The following is a 22,100-nucleotide window of genomic DNA, read 5'->3' on the forward strand; positions in this document are numbered from 1 at the left end:
ATGTAAATGTTTTTACTTTTATAACTTTAATAAATCAAATAATATTAACATTTTGATTTCGAAATATTAGTATATGTATATTAAACTGACAATGCACATTCATTTGTATTTTTTTCAGTAAAGTAAAAATTATGTTCTGGCCTTGGGAAGGCATAGGGGTTTTGAGCCATACTCATGTTAATTTCTGCTCGTTTTGAGTTTGAATCGGTTTTTTATTGTAATTTCTGTTATTTATTGTCATTTATTTATTGATGCTGATTTATGGTAGTTTCACGCTTGGTAGATTATTTGATTTAATTTTGGCTCATTTTTGGTTTAATGTAGTTCTTTACTTTTCTTTGAAAAACTTATTTTGTGGAAATAGTTTTTTTTAAATTAATTTCTGTCCGTTTTATATTGACATAGTCTTTTCAGGGAAAAAGAAGATAGTACTTTAAATCTTTTCGTTTTTTTTAAGACTTTATAGTTTGGCCTTCCATTTGTGTGCTGGAGAAAAATTTTCAGCGATTTTTAACCACATACACCGTTTTAAAAATCTGGACACAAATAGTAGTGTTTAATTTAGTTTTATACCTCCTCTAGTTGACCTGAATTAGAAAACTTGATACAATTCGCAAAAAAAAATCTGTTTACTTTCTTTGATAGCTTGGATATAGCCTACTTACCCTATTTTGAGTTGGTTAAATTTTAAGAGCACAAGTAGCCCCGAAAGTTTGAAGATAATGCCCTCAGTCGTTCTTGGGATACTTCTGAGATGTCTTATTGGGAATTAGCATTAACACTGTGGATTTTGATTTAATCTTAATGCAACATTTAGTTTTTAATCATAATGGGCAAATGGGTGGGTGGTCGTGTAAGGGGGACTAGTTGCCCTCCAATCACTTTCGACTATTCAAAAGGGCATTAGCCCTTTCTATTTTTAATCGAATGAGCCTTTTTCAAAGTTCCTATAACTCTTTCGAAGTGCCCTGGCCTAAAAAAAAACAAACTTCATTCTACCCACATCGATCTTTAGCCTACTATAAAAATGTCAAGCCTTCCAATCACTTTCGATTATTAAAAAGGGCACTAGCCCTTTTAATTTCCAGTCAATTGAGCCCTTTTTGAGTTTCTACGACAAAGCTTTCTATAAACGCTTTATATGCCCACAGGGCATAACTTAAAACCCTTGCGCTGAGGGCTGGGGGGGGGGGGGTTGTCGTTCTCGAAGACCTAATTCCCAGAACTTTCAACTACTTTGAAGAAAATTGCTATCTCAAAATTTTGATTGGATGTGTTTGTTGAAATAGTGGGCGTGAGAGGGGGGGGGGTTAGTTGCCCTCCATTCGCTTCTGACTATTGAAAAGGGAACTAGCCATTTCAATTTCGAATCAAGTGAGACTTTTTTGAAGCTTCTACAAAAATGCGTACTATAAAAATCTTATACGCCCCAGGGTAAAACTAACAATCCTTGCCCATATGGTTGTGAGGGGGTTGTCATCCTCAAAGACATAATTTCCGAACCTTTCAACTACGTTGAACAAAATGGTTATCTCAATATTATGATTGGATGTGTTTGGGGAAATGGTGAGCATGAGAGGGGGGTTACTTGTCCTCCAATTACTTTCGACTATTAAAAAGAGCACTAGCCTTTTCAATTTCCAATCGAATGATTCAATTTTGAACTTTCTACGACAACACTTTCTATAAAAAAAACCTTATATGCCCCCAGGGCATAACTTACAACCCTTGCCCTGAGGGCTGTGAGGGGAGTGTCATCCTCAAAACATAATTTCCCCACTTTTTAACTACGTCGAACAAAATGGCTATCTCAAAATTTTGATTGAATGTGTTTGGGGAACTGGTGGGTGTGAGAGGGGTGTCAGTTATCCTCCAGTCACTTCGACTATTAAAAAGGGCACAAGCCCTTCTAATTTACAATCGAATGAGCCATTTTTGTTTTTACAACATCACTATCTATAAAAACCTTATATGCCCCAGGGCATAACTTACAACCCTTGCCCCGAAGGCTCTGAAGGGGATTATCATCCTCAAAGACCTCATTTCTAAAACTTTCAACTACGTTGAACAAAATAGCTATATAAAATTTTTTATTGGATGTGTTTGGGAAAAGGTGGGCGTGAGAGGGGGTTTAGTTGTCCTCAAATCACTTTCGACTATTAAAAAGAGCACTAGCCATTTGAATTTCCAATCGAATGAGCCCTTTTTCAAGTTTCTACGACAAAGATTTCAATAAAAAACTTATATGCCCCCAGGGCATAACATAAAATCCTTACCATGAGGGCTGTGGGTGGAATGTCATCCTCAAAGACATAATTTTTGGACCTTTTAAGTATTTTGAACAAAATGTCTATCTCAAAATTTTGATTGGATGTGTTTGGATAAATGGTAGGCGTGGAAGGGGTGTTAGTTGCCTTCCAATCACTGTCGACCATTAAAAAGGGCACTAGCCATCTTAATTTTAAATCAAATTAGCGCTTTTTGAAGTTTCTAGGACAACACTTTCTATAAAAACCTTAAATTCCCCAGGGCATAACTTACAAGCCTTGCCCTGAGGGCTGTGGAGGGGGGTTGTCCTCAAAGACCTAATTTCCAGAACTTTCAACTACGTTGAACAAAATGGTTATCTCAAAATGTTGATTGGATGTGTTTATGGAAAAGGTGGGTGTGAGAGGGGGGTTAGTTGCCCTCCAATCACTTTCGAGTATTAATAAGGGCACTGGCCCTTTAAATTTCCAATTGAATGAGCCTTTTTTGAAGTTTTTACAACAACGCTTTCTATAAAAAAAAACCTTATATGCCCACAAATCAAAATTTTGATTGGATGTGTTTGGGGAAATGGTGGGCGCGGAAGGGGTGTTAGCTGCCTTTCAACCACTTTCGACTATTAAAAAGGGCACTAGCCACTCCAATTTCCAATCGAATGAGCCCTTTTCCAAGTTTCTACGACAACTCCTTCGATACGAAGTGCGCTGGTCTAAAGAAATAAAACATTGTGCCAACATCGTACTTTACTTAGGCAGCGCGATTGCGCTGCCTATGATATTTCTTCGTTTGACTAGGGGAATGTCCATCTCATCACCAATAGCTTTTGCAAATTCTGTTGCCTATTCCACAAGACCATCTCTATTATCATTCAAAAAGGCCTTTAAACTCCTCTTTTTGATGAAGCACTTTTCGAACTTTTTCAACAATTTGCAGGTAATTTTTAGTGCGGTTAACTTCTTCAAGGACATTATTCCATAACATAAAAAACACAAAAATGAGAAATCCCACATCGAAGTCAACAAAGTTTGAGTTGCTCCTCTAGTGTCGAGAGTTTCTGAAGACTCACAAAGTTTTTCAGTGGTATCGAAAATCTTCTTAAAGCGTTTAAACACTGGCTTAACAGCTTCATAGTGAGCACTCCACCTGATTTCTGCAAGTCGTTTGACCGTAACGTCATCATTTGCCAAGAGGACATTCCATCTGTGTGTTGAGCATGAGAAAAAAACATACAACCTTTCTAAAGTACCAAAAAACGTCACACAGCAAGGAACTGTAGCAAAAGAATGCATTCCCAAAGATTTAGTGAATTGTTGGCACAAGGTACAAACAATGATTTAGGATTAAGCTCACGAATCCTAGCTTGTACTCCTGAATTTACTCTAGCCATTGTTGGAGCGTTGTCGTAGCCCTGCCCTCAGCACATTGCTATTTCCAGACCATCTTCTGCAATTGCATTTAAAATATCCTGTGTAATGTCCACGGCTCTTTTTCCTGTAAGTTGATCAAACAGTTCGTGGTAACGAACTGTAAGTAAGGAGCGACCCGGCTCAATGGTAACCGAAACTCTAGAAAACGGTATTTTGATACAAATAGATACCTCAAAAGAATCAAATTTTAATGCTAATCTCAAATACATAAGTTTCATCAAGTTTAGTAATACCTATCAAAAGTTACGCGCCTGAGAAAATTTGGCTGATTTTCGAAAAAAGGGGGAAAGGCCCCCTAAAAGTTATAGAACCTTAATGAAAATCACACCATCATATTCCGCGTATCAGAGAACCCTACTGTAGAGGTTTCAAGCTCCTATCTACAAAAATGTGGAATTTTGTATTTTTTGCCAGAAGAAAGATCACGGGTGCGTGTTTAAAGGCTCATTGGAATGGAAGTTCTAGTGTTCCTATTAAATTACCAAAAAAATGGAGGGCAACTAGGCCCCCTCCTACGCTCATTTTTTCCCAGAGTCACCCGATCAAAATTTTGAGATAACCATTTTTTTCAGCATGTTCAAAAATACGGTAACCGTGTCTTTTAGAATGACTTAATACCCCAAAGTTCCCGGGGGGAGGTCTGAAAGTTATGAACTTTACCCAATGTTAACATATAGTATTGGTTATTGGGAAGTATACAGACGATTTCAGGGGATATTTTTCCTGGTAGTGGAGGGGGGTGGGTGGGTCGGGGGTTATTTGGGAAGATCTTTACATGAAGGAAGCTTTCATGGGTGAAGGGACATTTCTATGAAGGGGATGCCGGATTTCCCAGCATTATTTAAAAAAAGATCAGAAATTAAATATAAAAAACAAGTTTTTCAACTGCAACAGCAGCAACATCAAAACTTTAAACGAACAGAAAATAGTACATATATGATTGGGTTCACCCCTAGTCAATACCTCGCTCTTTAAGCCAAATATTTTTTAGTACTTTCATAAGAGCTATTTATTCTAATTAACGGCCTTTGTGATTAAGCGGTCATTTTTACAGAATTGGAACAAAATTCGAACTTTCGCTTAAAGAGCAAGGTATTAACTAGGGGGCGAACCCCCTTAATATACTTATTAAAAATATATGAATATAGAAGTTTGTTACGTACAGGGCCGTATCCAGGATTTTTGTTCAGGGGGGTTTTTACTAATTTTTGACTTTTTTTTGGGGGGGGGGGTTACTAATTTTTGACTCAGTTTTCGACTAATTTTACTGATTTTTACCTAGGTTTTACTAATTTTCGACTTATTTTCGAGTCGGTCAAAAATTTAGGGGGGGGGGTTCAAACCGGGTAACCCCCCCCCCTGGATACGGCCTTCGTTACTTAATTAATATCGATAGCAATTTAGAATCATTTTAGACGAAAACGTTCGTTTATTAAACTTAGCAATTGTTTAGAAAGCCAGTTAATCACATAAAAGTAAATTAATTTGCAAATTTTGTTTTAATTATTCATATACCATGAGCCAGGTCCAAAACCTGCATCTATCTAAAAACATTCCCCGGTTTGTCGTTACTCCGTTCAGCCCCATTTTGGGCTTTGTCATTTTCATTTTATTTGTCACCAAGCTTTAAGAATGGAAAAATAAAACAGAATTTTAGTGTTCCAGATGTAAAAATAAAATTAGTCCTGCTACATGAGAGGTTGTCCAAGTCTTAGCAGTTCGAAGTTCCAGCTATTTCATAGCCTATTATTATTCCTTGTTTTTCGTCTGCTTGATTGTTTTGGTTTTTGTTTTGACCTATGTTCTTCTATAGCAATGCTCCACCCGGGGCGGCTCCAGGACTTTTTTTTTGGAGGGGGTGAAATAGGTTGATCCGATAAACTTGCGTTAGGAGCAAGTTTAATTGACGCAAAAATTGTGTTAATTAAGTAAATTACATTACTTTAGACGACTTTAGGGGGGGGCCTGGATCTGCCACTGTGCTCCACTTTCTCTTGTTTATTATATGTTAAAATAAATTATTATTATCATTATGCTTTAGAACCACATAGGCCAGACCTTTAAGAAGGAGGAGGGGTATAGGTTGATGCATGAAGAGGGTATATATAATCTCTGTGGACTATGTGGGTATCTCATTTGAATTGGAAATAAATGTCAACAAATCAAGCCATGCTTATTATCATATACTATATTAACAATGTCCAAATGAAGTTTAAAATATTCTGATTGATTCCTAGTGTCTTTACTACCTGTGCTTATACCTCAAGAGGTAATGTAGTCAGGGTTGCCACCAGACCAAAAACCCTGAATGTAGTTTCTTTGTCACGAAGTGAGTCATTTATCTGACAAGCAGACACGTTTTTCGAATTTTCACCCTTCCCTATGAAAAATCTTTACTGTGTCCCCTATATATATGACAGGCATCATACATTAATTTAAATACAGCGCTTAAAAATTTAAGTTTATGAGTTTTGTTTTTTACTAAACTATAAAGTTTTCAGAAGAAATTAGCTAAAAGTGGTAAAAACTTATTCATTCTTTGAAAATTTTTCTTAATTCTATTAAGAATTTCTTTGCTTTTATTTTTTCAAAATTATTGTTTTGTTGTGAGCACACTTTCATAGAGATCTTTTTTGCAGATTCTTCTGAGCGGGAAATATCGGATGGCTGAGCAGGCTTCATTTCAACAATTAAAATCAGGTTGTGGTTTGAATAGGTGAAAATTATTTAGAAGACAAGGTAATATTTGACATTGCTATGGTAGAAGTCTTTACTATTTCAGGCCACTAATTTCTCATGGACTGTCTATTTAGGTCATAACACTACATTTCAATGGGATCACTACATTGACATAACTATCTCCTATGACATAACTTAACATAACATTGACATAACTAACTGGCTCCTAAAGAAACGGTTTGGTACCGCCAAGTCAATATCCTTTGCTATAGGTACCGAGAACATACTGCCAGGGGCGTAGCCCCGGCATTTTTATGGAGAGGGGGCAAGAGGGGTCCACATCCGGAGAGTGAAGGGGTATAGTATTTTTTGTCTCCAAATTATTCATGGTGGAACGGCCCTCTCCCCTAAAAATATCACACACAAAAAAAAACAGGATAAAACACGCGGAAGTTCTTGAGTCGAATAAAAGGGTATAAATAGGTTGTGCCAAATGGGAGGGACTGCCCCTTAGGATTCCTCTCTTCAAAGATTTAGAAATATACCCTTTTCGGAATTTTCGTTGAAAAAGCAAAAGATTTTGAGGAATAGCCTACCCTTTTTTGTCTCTTCCCGTAAAAAAAAGAAGAAAAATATCACCTCCCTTTTATCCGCCTGACATTTTCATCAATTTACGCCCCTGTGTTCAAACCCTCTTTTAGGATCTCAAAATTTTAGGATCTCAAAATCTTCTTTTAGGATCTCAAAATTTTAATGGATTGTCTTGAAACTTCACAATTTGTCTTGTAATTTATCCACTTTTTTTCAAAAAAATATCTTTGGGTGTTTAGATAAGACGTCAACTTAAAGCTGTAAAATATGTTCCTTAAACTTTGTTTAATAGTATCTATTTCTTTAATCTATTTTACTAATGCAGTACATAGTTTAATGCATCTTGAATTGTCCATTGGCTTATATTTGACTTGTGTAGTTGTGACCATTGTATTGGTTTTAAAAAACCAGCTGAGAACGGTCCTTGGACATAGGGCCGAAATATTCATTCAAATTATCTTCCTGTCTTACGAAAAGATTTCACTATTGTTCTTCGTGCTTTTATTTTTTGGTGTTTGTACTGGTTCTTATTTGAAAAGTGTACATTTTTATAAATAAATAATTTGAAAGTATCAGATGGCTGAGCAGACTTCACATCAGTAATTATAGTCAGATAATGGTTTGAAATGGTGAAAAATAGTGAGTATACATGGTAATATTGGGTATTGACATATTGGAAGTCCAACCTCCCTCCAGAATACTCATCTCTGGTGAACCTGGACAAATTTCGTGATATGTAAATACTATTTCAGGGATGAGTCTCATTCATCATGAGTCATCCAAGTTGCAGCGGTAGCTAGCAACCTAGTAAGACACGATCACGCCCCATAGTAAAAAATGAAATAGCCCATAACTCCTAAAACTAGAATCAGATAAAAAAAACTAAGTGCACCATTAGAACCGCCTTGTCCAATACCCCTTGGCTTGAACAAAAAGCAAATATGTTGGCTTGAAAAACAAGAGAAGTTGCTTGAACTGCGATATTCCGCATCGACAGCGGGTTTGTTTTTTTCTTTCCATTTTTTTTTCTCCACAGCTAGCGGGGCACTGGAACATAATAGAGAGCTGTTTAATGGCTCACTTTAAAGAAAATTGCCGTATTTAGAAATTTTTTGTAATTAATAAAAATATTTATTAATATAAAGTATATTTTTACGAAAAACTGTATTTTTGGATAACACGGGAACGCGGGAGTAACGAATGTAACGGTACTTCGTATGCGTTCATCTTGCATACGGAGACTAAAATAGTATTGTTTACAATTTAAGAGCATGTAGATATAGTTATACAAGAATGATTATCTTTTTTAAGTTTTTAACAAAAAATCTGATTTGTGAATTGAACTAGAATAATTCCTGAAAATTTTAAATAAAATGATTTTATTGCGTCTGTCAGTTCAAATTATAATTGTCTCCTGGAACCAAACATTTTTTGGATTAACTCCTAAAGTGCGCATTTCTATAACGCTGTGCTATTTTTCTATAGCAAGACAGAAAATTTTAAATGAATTTTATTTTATTTTAGTTCTCAGTTAAGAATCGCTAAAGTTGTTATGTAACTTGTATAAATATTTACGGTGTCTGAGCAATAATTTTATTTTTTCGGTTCAAATTAGAAAATTACATGAAAATTTTAGAATTAGTTTTATTTTTGGTTTGATTTAATGAACTCTGTAGGGTATTTTATGGATAGAACTTTTCGTTGAAAAGATATGTTCTCAAATGAACAAAATGAAAAAAAGAAAAACCGATGAAAATATCAGAGCCGAGCAATACAAAGATCTTTCCGGGTAGCAGTAGTAGTTAGCAACCTAGTAAGAGACGATCACGTCACTTAGTAAAAACTATAGTAACCCATAACTCCTAAAAACAGAGTGAGATCAAAACAAGAAGTATATTGTTAGAACCGCCTTGACCGAAAGCCGTATATAGAAAACTTACCGTCTCTTGAACAATAAGGAAAATATTTTTGCTAGAAAATAACAAAGAACTGGCTGCAACCATTATATTCTGCATATATGGCTCATTTTAAAGGAAATTTATGTGGTTAAAAACCTTTTGCAATTAAAAATAATTTAATATAATTTTTTTTTGAAAAACTGCATTTTTCATGTACAAGATTGATCAATGGTGTCGTAATCGTAGGTTGTTATAGTAAAAGACGCGCTCTAGCCCTTAAAAAAGTAAGTATGACAGCACTAGACTCTCACCCGGGTTGCAGCGGTAGCTAGCAACTTAGTAAGAGACGATCACGCCCAATACTAAGAAGCACAATAGCCCATAACTCCTAAAAATAGTGTCACATCAAAATAAAAAGGACGCTATTAGAACCGCCTTGTCCAACATCCCTTGAAGGAAACTTACCGTCCCTTGGTTTGAATTAAATAAAAAAAAACAAATTTCTCTAACTGAAAGTAAGGAACGACTTTAAAACTTAAAACGAACAGAAATTATTCCGTGCATGAAAGGGGCTGTCCCCTCCTCAACGCCTCGCTCTTTACGCTAAAGTTTTTCATTATTTAAAAAAAATAGAGTTGTGAGAAAGTCAAACTTTACCGTAAAGAGCGAGGCGTTGAGGAGGGGACAGCCCCTTTCATGCACATAATAATTCCTGTTCGTTTTAAGTTTTAACTTCGTTCCTTACTTTCAGTTAAAAAAAACTCGTTTTTTTTTATTTAATTATTCAACGTTTTTGAATTAATGCATGTTTTAATTTTGGCTCATCGTACATGAATATTTAAAAAAAAATTTGCATATTAATCTTACTTTTATTTGGTTAAATGTGTTTCTCAAAATTTATTTATTTTTATGTAAAAACGTTTTTATTTGAATAAATATAATTAAGTTACGAATTAACTAACGTAACGAACTTCTATATTCATATATTTTTTAATACGTATATTAGGGGATTCGCCCCCTAGTCAATTCCTTGCTCTTTAATCTAAAGTTCGAATTTTGTTCCAATTCTTTAAAAATGACCTCTTAATCACAAATGCCGTTAATTAGAATAAATAGCTCTTATGAAAGTACTAAATAATCTTTGGCTTAAAGAGCGAGGTATTGACTAGGGGGTGAAACCAATCATATACGTAATGTTTTCTGTTGTTTTAAGATTTGATGTTGCTCCTTACTTTCAATTAAAAAAAACTTGTTTTTTTTATATATAATTTCTGATCTTTTTTTTAAATAATGCTGGGAAATCCAGCGCCCCTTCATAGGAATGGCCCTTCCCCCATGAAAACTTCCTTCATGTAAAGATCTTCCCACATAACCCCCGACCCACTCCCCACCCCCCCCCCCCACTACCAGAAAAAATCCCCCCCTGAAAACGTCTGTATACTTCCCAATAACCAATACTATATGTTAACATTGGGTAAAGTTCATAACTTTCAGCCCTCCCCCCGGGGACTTCGGGGGATTAAGTCATCCTAAAAGACATAGTTATCATATTTTCGACCATGCTGAACGAAATGGCTATCTCAAAATTTTGATCGGGTGACTTTGGGAAAAAAATGAGCGTTGGAGGGGGCCTAATTTCCCTCCATTTTTTTGGTCACTTAAAAAGGGCACTAGAACTTTTAATTTCCGTTTGAATGAGCCCTAACACGATATTCTAGGACCACTGGGTCGATACGATCACCCCTGGAAAAAAAAAACAAACAAATAAACACGCATCCGTGAACTTTCTTCTGGCAAAAAATGCAAAATTCCACATTTTTGTAAATAGGAGCTTGAAACCTCAGCAGTCGGGTTCTCTGATACGCTGAATATGATGATGTGATTTTCATTAAGGTGCTATACCTTTTAGGGGGTTTTCCTCCTTTTTTCGAAAATCAGCAAAATTTTCTCAGGCGCGTAACTTGATTGGTAGGACTAAACTTGATGAAACTTGTATATTTGAAATCAGCATTAAAATATGATTCTTTTGATGTATCTATTGGTGTCAAATTCCCATTTTTTAAAGTTTCGGCTACCATTGAGCCGAGTCGCTCCTTACTTACAGTTCGTTACCACGAACTGTTTGATAACGATGAAAATCTACTGGCTTCAAAAATCAGAAAAGTTGCTTGACTACGTGCATCAAAAGCATCTTTTTTTTCGGTTTTTCTCATCAGGTAGCAGGGCACTGGAACATCATAGAGAGCCGCTTAATGACTCATTGGAAAGGAAATTAATTTATTAAAAAACTTTTCGTAAATAACAAAAATAATTTTAAAAATAGAACCAATTTTTTACCAAAAACTGCATGTTTTTATAACACTGTATGAGCTGTTTCTGGGTTGCGGCGGTAGCTAGCAATTTCAGCCGGGGATGAGTCATTTCAGGGACTGACAGAGGCAAGAGCCATCTAGCTTATATAGTCACTCCTTCTCTACTTATAAAATTGGAAAGATTCTTCGAAAATGATTCTTTGAGTAGTAATAATTTGGCAACAGTATACCATTCAAAATTGAAAAATAGTAAAATAATTTAGAGTAGGAAGACTTGTTTAGACAGGCCATTTTGATTCAAATTTATTTAGTCAGGGCTTGCAATAGGTAGGCTATAGGAAAACTTCTGCTACAAAAAAAAAAATTTAACTTTAGCCAATGAAGAACAGGGCTTGATATATTATTATGTATCAATATAATAATAATAAGAATAATCTGTATTTAAAAGCCAATTAAAGCCATATACAAAAAGACAAATACTAAAGAAAAATTTCACTTCATTTGACATCCTTCCCATCAATACAAAATTTCCTACTGCAACAATATAACGGGGAATCCTAGACCTCATTAACTCACCAAGCAGCCTATCTTCCCCTTCCTGGATAATTGATCCCCTTAAATGAGAAAGTTACTTACACCGGAGGAGGAAATGGCCCAACTCATAATCATTTTTCTCACATCTTAAGCAATTACGCCCGGACTCCGGACCTTCCCTCTTTTTCCTTGCAACCTTAGTATAAATTGGAAGACAATTTGCTCGAATCTGAATCCAAATCCTCAAATATTTAATGGGCAATCCCAGCTTGAAATAAAACTCCTGACCAAAATTCTCTTTTACTTTTCTATACAAAGTAAGACTCTGAGATTTGTCCACAGCTGCTTGCCATAGTTGCACTGCTTGGTCTTCAAGTCTTGCACAACGTTCCTTGAAGAATATCCTTCAAGGAATTCCTTGCCCAATTCCTTGAAGGATATTAGATGAGAAAATCCATTCTCATCTAATATCCTTTTGATTTGTGTTGTCCATGATGTTTTGTTACACTGAAGGAGAAGATCTTCATATGCTGCTCGGGCAAGTCTAGTCTGGGGAAGTTCTAGAAGTCTTAACCAAAATTTGATGATTTGGGTATATCTTTTCAATTTCAGGTTAAATATACCAAGATCATCTTTTAAAACTAACGTATGTGTTGGATTGTGTAGGCCAAAAACTCGTTTATAATATTAAGGCTGAAGGGTTTCTATTTGCTTTGCCGGCTAATACCCCCCATAATTCTGATTCTTAAAATAAGATAGATACAATGTTAGTATTAAATATATGTTTGTGGAGACTTAGCTCACTTATTTCTGCTGTTAGTGTACTTCTGTATATACCAAATAATGAATTTCTTCCTTTCTGTGCCATTGTTGTAATATGACTCGTCCATTTTCCATTTTGACAAAGGATGAAACCTAAGTATTTGCCCTTTTTCACCACTTCCAGCATTTTTCCATTCAATAAAAATTGTGGTGCTGATTCCAAGGGTTTTTTGCTAAAAATATGACTTGGGATTTCGTTACATTCACCTTTAGTTTCTTCTCTTGCAAATATTTTTCAAGGAGATTCAAGAGAGTTTGTAAATCATTATTTGTCTTTGCCAGTAATATAATGTCGTTCTCAAATAGTAGCATTGACATATTCAGATTTTCCAGTCGGAGAGTAGGTGCCCATCTTTGTCGGAAATAAGGAACAATATCATTAATAAACATAGCAAATAATTTTGGTGAGAGTGTACTTCCTTGGTGCACGCCCTTTTTCGAGAAAAAAGGCAGAGATATTCCCTTCCTAACAACTTTCACAAAACTTTTATTCAATGAATACATAGATGATAGAATTTGTAAAAAAGGGGCTGGTAGGCCTAGATTTAATAAATCATTCAGCAATAAAACACGATTTACACTATCAAATGCTGATTTCAAATCAATTAGGGTCACATATAATTTTCCTTTACCTTTGCAGTGCTTTTCTACAAGAGCATTAATAACAAAAATTACATCAGCTGTAGAATAATCTGGTCTGAACCCACCTTGTTCTTCTTGTAAAATTTTTTCTCTTCTATCCACATACCCAGCCTTTTATCTACAATTTTTTCTAAAACTTTTCCAGCACTGTTTAGGAGGCTTATTGGTCTATAGTTGTTATGTGTATTGGGATTACCATTCTTATAAAGTGGGAGAATAAGCGAGGTTTTCCAGGTCATTGGCCACTTCCTCTTTGAAATTATTAGGTTAAATAATGAGGCCAAAAAAGGTAAAAGAACAGTTCGAAATGCTTTGAAGATCTTCACAGGAATTCCATTGGGCCCGGGAGCTGAATCACCTCGTATTTTGTTAAGTGAATCTTCAATTTCTTCCCGGGTGATTGGGTCGCATAACACCGAATCTTCCTGGTTCAGAGGGAATGATGTTTCTTCACTGTTATCTAGACCTAATGTCTCTTGTAGGTGTATGTTGCTATCCTGGGTATCTTCTTGTAGTAGTTTGAAGTAATCGGGCCAAGTTTCGGGGGCGGGCACCTCTGACTGTCGGTCTTTTAGCCTATCTCTTTTTATGATTTTCCAGAACTCCCTACTGTTATTTTCTCTAAAGCACTTTAAAAGAGTGGCTTTTTCTTTCCTTTTATATGTATATATGTATCTCAAATAATTAGTGTTGATTGTCTCTGAAAATGAAATCTGGTTGGATAAAAGAATAAATCAAGAGCAAGAGATAGGCGCAGAGAATGTGGGTCGAAATTTTACTACGAGGTGAAACAAAAGCACGAAATTTTTAAAAAACCATGGAAAAATTTCAATAGATTATTTCTGTAGACAGAGTTTAGAACCTTGCTTGATAAGTTAAGAACGATGATGGTAGATCACGTCGGAGGTCTTGCTGATGTCTGGCTAATTCGGCCGCTTACTTCAGCTTTTTTTAAAGAGAGGATCTCAGTCCTCTATTCCATTTCTGGAATAGAAAGTCTGGGAAGAATGAAATGATACTATAATAGTCTACGTTGTTCAAAACCCTAATTCTGAGCTTTACAATCCCCTCCTTATAATTATAATTAAGTACTTTTACCAAGGCCCCAACCAGAGAATGGAGGGTTTGACTTCCCCCCCCCAAAAAAAAAATCCGACAAAAAAAGTAAAAAAAATGCAGATAAACAGATTTATTATGTTTTTTTCGTTTACGATTTTTGATCAACTTTCAACGTATTTTCAAAATAAAATCCACATACACCAAATTTCAAATTTGTAATTCGACAGATCGATACAACTGAATATCAGCCATGGAACGATATAAAAATTTTTGTCTTCCGTTCAATTATTAAAACCATATGACAGCAGAAAAATAACATAATAAAAACTGCGACAATAAAAAGCAGAATTTGCGAAAATAGCGAGAATTCAATAGATTATTTCTATAGACAGAGTTTAGAACCTTGCTTGATAAGTTAAGTACGATGATGGTAGATCACGTCGGAGGCCTTGCTGATGTCTGGCTAATTCGGCCGCTTACTTCAGCTTTTTTTTTTTAAAGAGAGGGTCGCAGTCGCAGAAATTAATCCAACAACTACGTTTTTTCCCGAAAACATGACAGAGCTCCATACGCTATTGCATTTCAAGTAGAACCTTATTTTGTAAGCTTTGCCGAGGTGTTACCTGCTTCAGAGAATTACTGGGTAAAGGACATCGGTTGTAAGACCGGCTTAAGCAGGCTAATCGTCTTTGCAAATTGGCAGCGGCTGCACCTGTTGCATTTATTGCTATAAAAAAACAAGGGGAGTTTTTTTGCACCCCGCTCGCTACGAAACAAATGATGATTTTGATTGTTTTCCCTATCGTTTAAAAAGTTTTCTATGCATTTTACCCATTAAGTACATTTATTAGAAGGGGGGAGGGTAAAATAAACATTATCCCATAATTTGGATAAAAATACGCAGAAATTCCAAATATCTGAGTATTTCGAGGTATGGCCAGCCCCCCTCTCCTTTGTACGCCCCTGGTTCACGCTTGCATTATTACTTTTGGATGCTTGCTGTATGGTCACCCAAATATAATTATGTCTTTATGAGGAAAAGAAAGATTTTGAGAAGATGGTGAAGAGAAGGTATAATATAATTGTGTCTTTATGAGGAAAAGAAATATTTTGAGAAGAAGGAAGAAAAGTAACCATGGGCCGTACTTAATTTTTTACGAGGGATTGGACAAGCCTTCAACAATTTCTAAGGGAATAGGGGCTTAGGGAACAGGTTAAAGCTTCATATCAAACAGTTCGTGGTAACGAACTGAAAGTAAGGAGTGACCCGGCTCAATAGTACCCGAAACTGAAAAAAACGAAATTTTCATATCCAATAGATACATCAAAAGAATGAGATTTTTATGCTTATTTCAAATATATAACTTACATATAGTCTTACCCATCAGAAGTTAAGGGCCCGAGAAAATATGCCTTATTTTGAAAAAAAGGGGGAAACATCCCTTAAAATTCATAAAATCTTAATGAAAATCATACTATCGGATTTAGTGTATCAGAGAACCCTGCTGTAGAGGTTTCAAGCTCATATCTGCAAAAATGCAGAATTTTATATTTTTTGCCAGGATGCCGGATGAGATCACGGATGTATGTTTCTTTTTTTCTTTTTTTTTTTCTTTTTTTTCTCTCAGAGGTGATCGTATCGACCCAGTGGTCTTAGAATATAGCGAGAAGGCTCATTCGAACGGAAATTAAAAGTTCTAGTGCCCTTTTTAATTGACCGAAAATTTGAGGGCAACTAGGCCTCAAACCAACTCAAGCCCTACCAAGCTCATTTTTCCCAAAGTCACCCGATCAAAATTTTTAGATAACCATTATGGCTGCAAGTTGTGAACTTTGCCCATTGTTTAAATAATATTCGTTATTGGGAAGTATATAGCCAATTTTTTTTTGGGGGGGGGGATTTGTTCTTGGGGTAGATCTCTGCATGGGGAGAATCTTCCTTGGGGAGGGAAATTTCTGGGGAGTGAATATTCCAGGGAAATATTACACTGGTAGATTCTTATTATACGAATTTTTTTAATTGTTTTACATTCCCTTTGCCAAATTTTTTATGTGGAGATGTTCGGGGGCATTATCCAAACGCATTTTTTTCGCGTGTTTTGTTTTCTGGGAAATAATTTCCACGGAACGGGTATTTTTGGAATGATCGAGAAATCGATTAAAGTCTTATTCAAATGAAAGAATGCTAAACAATTTTGCAGGGAGGGGGGATTCTCAGCGAGGACGGAACTGTCTGGAGGGAATTTGACGGGGGGGGGGGTGCACTTTACGTTTGGTAAAATTTTCATGGAGGAGTTTTCCGTGAGGGGGAAGGGTATATTTCATAGAGGTGAGCCAGATTTACCGGCATTATTTGAACAACGAATAGAAATTATGCTATGTATGAAGGGTTGCCCAATCCTCAATGCCTTACTATTTACGCTAAACTTTGACTGTCTACTAAAATTGAAATACGGGGGTCATTTACTTAGAATAAGAAGCTTTTTTGAAAGTGCTTGCAGCTTTAGCGTAAAGAGCAAGGTATTGAGGAGGGGACAACCCTTCAGATCTGGAATAAATCTGCCAAAAATTAATATGCAATTTCGGTCTGAATTTTTCATGTAGGCTACGGTGAGCCAAATTCGAACCTGTATTAGTTGAAAAGGGTTCAGAAATTAAACAAAAAAATTTTTTTTTAACTGAAAGCAAGGAGCGACATTAAAACTTAAAACGAACAGAAATTATTCCGTATATGAAAGGGGCTGTCCCCTCCTCAACGCCTCGCTCTTTACGCTAAAGTTTGACTCTTTATCACAACTCTACTCTTTAAAACAATAAAAAAATTTAGCGTAAAGAGCGGGGAGTTGAAGAGGGGACAGCCCCTTTAATATACGGAATAATTTCTGTTCGTTTTAAGTCTTAATGTCACTCCTTACTTTCAGTAAAAAAAAAACTTTTTTTGTTTAATTGTTATAGGATTCAAGCTCTTTGGGCATATAATTTTGAGCAACAAATAATTTTGAAGTATGATTTAGGTCACTGATAGGAATAGATTTGTTAAAGATGGTATCTGTATGGTAACTTCGATTTTCCTCATTAATATTAATTTATCTGGTCAAGATTGAACTGCTCTCATGCTGTGAACTTTGATGGCTAGTGTTCTTTAGGTTCAAAGTAGGCTTATTATAATTAGTTGAGTAGGAAATGCACTGGCTATTCACATCATTTCCTTGCCATTTCTAGTCTGTTCGTTGTTCGTTGATGCCCTCCTCTAAATTAGGGAAAGCCGAGATTTATTCAGTAACCTAATTCGTTTGTCTTGAATAGTTCAGAGGAGTTTTTATCTCCTCAGTGCCGTCTGGTCAGTAATCTTTTTTTCTTTATAGTATTTTCAAGAATTAAATTTCGGTGCAAATTTCAAACATAAATAAAAGTGGGACACACCTGGGTGGGTAGGATGGGTTTGAATTAAGGCTGATAATATTGGTGGTGTGAGCAAGCTAATAAAAAATATGGTTTACAAAGTTTGCTAACTAACCTATTGATATCGGAAGGGGTTTCCTTCCTTTCGTCAGCCGATATTCCCGTACAAGGGAGGGGGTGTGCAGGCATACAAATGCTGCATTAGGTCTGGCCAGACTTACTCAACAAAGCTAGTTTTATTACAAATATTTTCTTTTGTACTTAATATTGAAAAACATTAAAATTATAGTCAAAATTTTGAACTGATGAGCTTTCAGCAATTAATGTCATTATACATTAAATATTCATTTTTAATTTATTAGTTCTTTCTAAAGTTGTTCAAGACGAATATAGTTTCACTACAAACAAGATTTTGGATACTGCCCCCTTCCTTAAATGTAAATAAAAACCAGAAGCCTACTGCGTTATTGGCGCTTCACTGAAAACGAAGTTCTTTTTTCCAGTTCTTTTTTTTACAGCATTGAAAATAAAAATAAAGTTATAGTGAAATAAATTCTTGAACTAATGGATCTTTTAACAATTAATATCATTATATAACAAATATTCAATTTGATTTTGTTCATACTTTCCAAGACTGTTCAAGACGCATATAGTTTTCAGTAAAGCGCCAATGACGCATTAGGTTTTAGACTTTTACAGTGAGAGAAGGAGGCGATACCCAAACTCTTGTTATTAGTGATTTTTGTTCGTTTCAAGCTTGATTTGCATATTCAGTTTAAGTTTCACTCGTTGTAAGATCTATTTATTCATTTACATTAATATCTATTGTATGTTTGTTTGCACTGATTGTTTATTTAATTTCTGCTCGTTTTCAGTTTCATTAATACTTCAATAGCAAAATATTTTTTGTTTCGTTTTCAGCTTGATTTTCATGTTTAATCTAAGCATTACTTGCTTTAAGATCTATTTATTTATTTACATTATTAATTGTTGTATGTTTTTTACTATTATTGTTTATTTAATTTCTGTTTGTTTTGGGTTTCATTTATTCTTTAATGGTAATTTCTGGTCGTTTTGAGTTTCAATTTTAACAGGTATTTGTATCTTCTGAGCTTAAGTTTAAAATGGCCTTTACTTTTCTTTGAAAAACTTATTTTTGGGAATTTTTTTTAAAATTAATTTTTGTTCGTTTTTGATTACAAAAAGTTTCAAGTTTTAAAAAATTCCTTATTTCAAAATCAAACTTTTTTTTAAAAATCAAATGTTCATCAAAGTATCAAAACTGGTATCAAAGTAATAATAATAAAGTAAAAAAATGGGTTTGGGTCAACCTCGGAGTTTGTATTGTCTGATGTTTGAACTATTTTTAACAACATGGCTATCTTAAAATTTTTATCGGATGGGTTTGGGGGAAAAGGGCATGAGGAGGGCTAATTACCCTTTGATCTCTTTTGACTCTTTAAAAGTGAACTAGCACTTTCTATTTTCAATCAAGTGCGCCCTCTTTGAAGTTTATACGAGTATTCCTTTTATAAGAACCATAAATACCCCCAGAGTATAACTTACAACGCCTGTCCCTGGGCCCTGGTGGTTGTTTCGACTCTGCAGTTTTAATATCTTATGTTTGAACTATCAGTAAAGGCCATAGGGCCTTATGGCCTATGTAAAGGCCATAGGGTTCCAATGTTTTATTATTTATTTTTTCCCCCAGAGGCACTTCGTATGGAAGGGGTCGTTGTAGAAACTTCAAAGGGGGCTCATGCGATTGGAAATCGAGAGTTCTAGTGCATTTTTTAAGGGTCAAAAGTGGTTGGAAGGCAACTAACACCCATTCCACTCCCATCAGTTCCCCAAACACATCCCATCAAAGTTTTGAGATAGCCATTTTGTTCAGCGTAGTTGATTTCCAGATAGAAATTAAGTTTTTGAGGGCACTCCCCCACAGCCCTCGGGGCAAGGATTGTAAGTTATGCCCCGGGGGCATATAAGATTTATATAGAAAGATTTGTCTTAGCTTCAAAAAGGACACATTAGATTGGAAATTCAAAGGGCTACTGCCCTTTTTAATAGTCGAAAGTGATTGGAGGGCAACTAACCCCCCTCTCACGCCCACCATTTTCCTTAACACGTCCCATCCAAATTTATAGTTATGCATGTTTTTAAGCATAGTTTAAAATTCTGGAACTTAGGTCTTTTATGATGACAACCCCCCCCCACACACACAGCCCTCAGGGCAAGGGTTGTAAGTTATGCCCTGGGGGCATATAAGGTTTTTATAGAAAGCGTTGTCTAAGAAACTTCAAGAAGGGCTCCTTCGATTGGAAATTTAAATGGCTAGTGCCCTTTTTAATAGTCAAAAGTGATTGGAAGGCAACTAACACCCCTTCCACGCCCACCATTTCCTCAAACACATCCGATCAAAATTTTTAGATTGCCATTTTGTTCAACGTAGTTGAAAGTTCTGGAAGTTATATGTTTGAGCAGGGTATTCCCCCCCACAGTCTTCAGGGCAAGGGTTTTAAGTCATGCCCTGGGGGCATATATGGTTCTTATGGAAGGAATGCTATAAACTTCAGAGAGGCTTCATTTGGTTGGAAATTGAAAGTTCTAGTTCAATTTTTAAGCGTCAAAAGATGTCGAAGGGTAACCAGCCCCCCCCCCCCCCCCCACGCCCTTCTTACCCAAAAGCATCCGATAAAATTTTGAGATAGCTGTTTTGTTAAAAATAGTTCTAAAGAGCATATAACAAAAATTCCGGTGTCGACACAACGCCCCAGGGCCCGGGACAGGCGTTGTAAGCTGTGCCCTTTGGGTATATGTGGTTCTTGTGGAAGGGGTGCTCGTATAAACTTCAAAGAGGGCTCATTTGATTGGAAATAGAAAGTTCTAGTTCACTTTATAAGAGTCAAACGAAATTGGAGGGCAGCTAGCCCCTCCCCCCATCCCTCAAACCCATCCAATAAGAACTTTAAGATAACCATTTTTTAAAAATAGGTCAAAGACCATACAGCGAAAACTCCGGGGTCGACACAGCCCCCCAGGGCCCAAGGGCAGGCGTTGTAAGTTATGCCCTGGAGGACTATATGGTTCTTATTGAAGGAATGCTCGTAAAATCTTCAGAGAGGGATCATTTGTTGTGAAATTGAAAGTTTCTAGTTCTGTTTTTGAGAGTCAAAAGAGATTGGCGGGCAACTAGCCCCCCACGCCCCGTTTTCCCCAAATGCATCTGATAAAAATTTTGAGATATCCATTAAGTTAAAAATTGTTCAAAAGTCAGATAACAAAAACTCAGCTGTCGACACAACCCCCCAGGGCCCGGGGAATGGCGTTGTAAGTTATGCCTCGGGGTATATATGGTCCTTATGAAAGGGATACTCGTATAAACTTCAGAGAGGGCTCATTGGAGTGGAAATTGAAAGTTCGAGCTCACTTTTTAATAGTCAAACGCGACTCGAGGGCAACTAGCCCCCCCCCTCCACCTTCTTTTTCCAAACCTATCTGATGAAAATTTTGTGATAGACATTTTGTTAAAAATAGTTCAAAGGTCGGATAAAAAAACTCCTTTGTCAATACAGCTCCCCAGGGCCCGAGGGAAGAAGTTCTAAGTTATGCCCTAAAGGTATGTATTGTTCTTATGAAAGGGATGCTCGTATAAACTTCGTAGAGGGCTCATTTTATTGGAAATAGTAAGTTCTAGTTCACTTTTTAAGAGTCAAAAGATTTAAGGGCAAGTAGCCCCCTTCCCCTACGCCCTTTTACCCCAAACCAATCCGCTACAAATTTTGAGATAGCCAGTCTTTTTAAAATTGTTCAAAAATCAGGTAACAAAAATTCCGGTGCCAACACAACCACCCCCCCCGGGCCCGGGGGTAAGGGTTGCAAGTGTTGTTCTGGGGGCGTATATGGTTCTTATAAAATGAATTCTCGTATAAATTTCAGAGAGGGCTCATATGATTGGAAATTGAAAGATCTAGTTCACTTTTTAAGAGTCAAAAGATATCCGAGGGCAACTGGCCTCCCACCCACACACTTTTTTCCCCAAGCCCATCCGATAGATTTTTTAAAATAGCTATTTCATCAAAAATAGTTCAAAGGTTAAATAAGAAAAGCTCCTGTGTTGACGCAGCCCTTTCAGGGCCCGGAGGCAGGCGTTGTAAGTAATGCTCTGGGGGCATATACAGTTCATATGGAAGGGATGCTCGTATAAACTTCGGAGAGGGCTCATTTGATTGGAAATTGAAAGTTCTCGTTCACTTTTTAAGAGTCAAAAGAGATTGGAGGGAGACTAGCCCCCCCCCCTCCACGCTCTAAATGCATCGCTCCACGCTCTAAATATTGCATCGCTCCACGCTCTAAATATTGAGATAGACATTTTGTTAAAAATAGTTCAAAGTTCAGATAACAAAAACTCCGGTGTCTACACAGCCCCCCAGAGCCAGGGAGAGAGGGCTAAACTTCAGAGAAGG

At 36.3% G+C, this 22,100-nt stretch overlaps 1 protein-coding gene across 1 annotated transcript in view; it reads left to right on the forward strand.

Annotated features, from left to right (window-relative positions):
• Positions 1-22,100, forward strand: part of atos (atos homolog atossa) — a 107,607-nt gene that overhangs the window by 7,879 nt on the left and 77,628 nt on the right. The window contains exon 2 of the mRNA XM_089105267.1: positions 6,335-6,434. The gene's annotated coding sequence lies outside the window, so the exon portion shown is untranslated. The remainder of the gene's footprint in view (positions 1-6,334; positions 6,435-22,100) is intronic.

Source organism: Artemia sp. Qi Xiang Cuo, chromosome 19 (assembly GCF_049724085.1).
Source record: "Artemia sp. Qi Xiang Cuo chromosome 19, ASM4972408v1, whole genome shotgun sequence".
Taxonomy (NCBI): Eukaryota; Metazoa; Arthropoda; class Branchiopoda; order Anostraca; family Artemiidae; genus Artemia; species Artemia sp. Qi Xiang Cuo.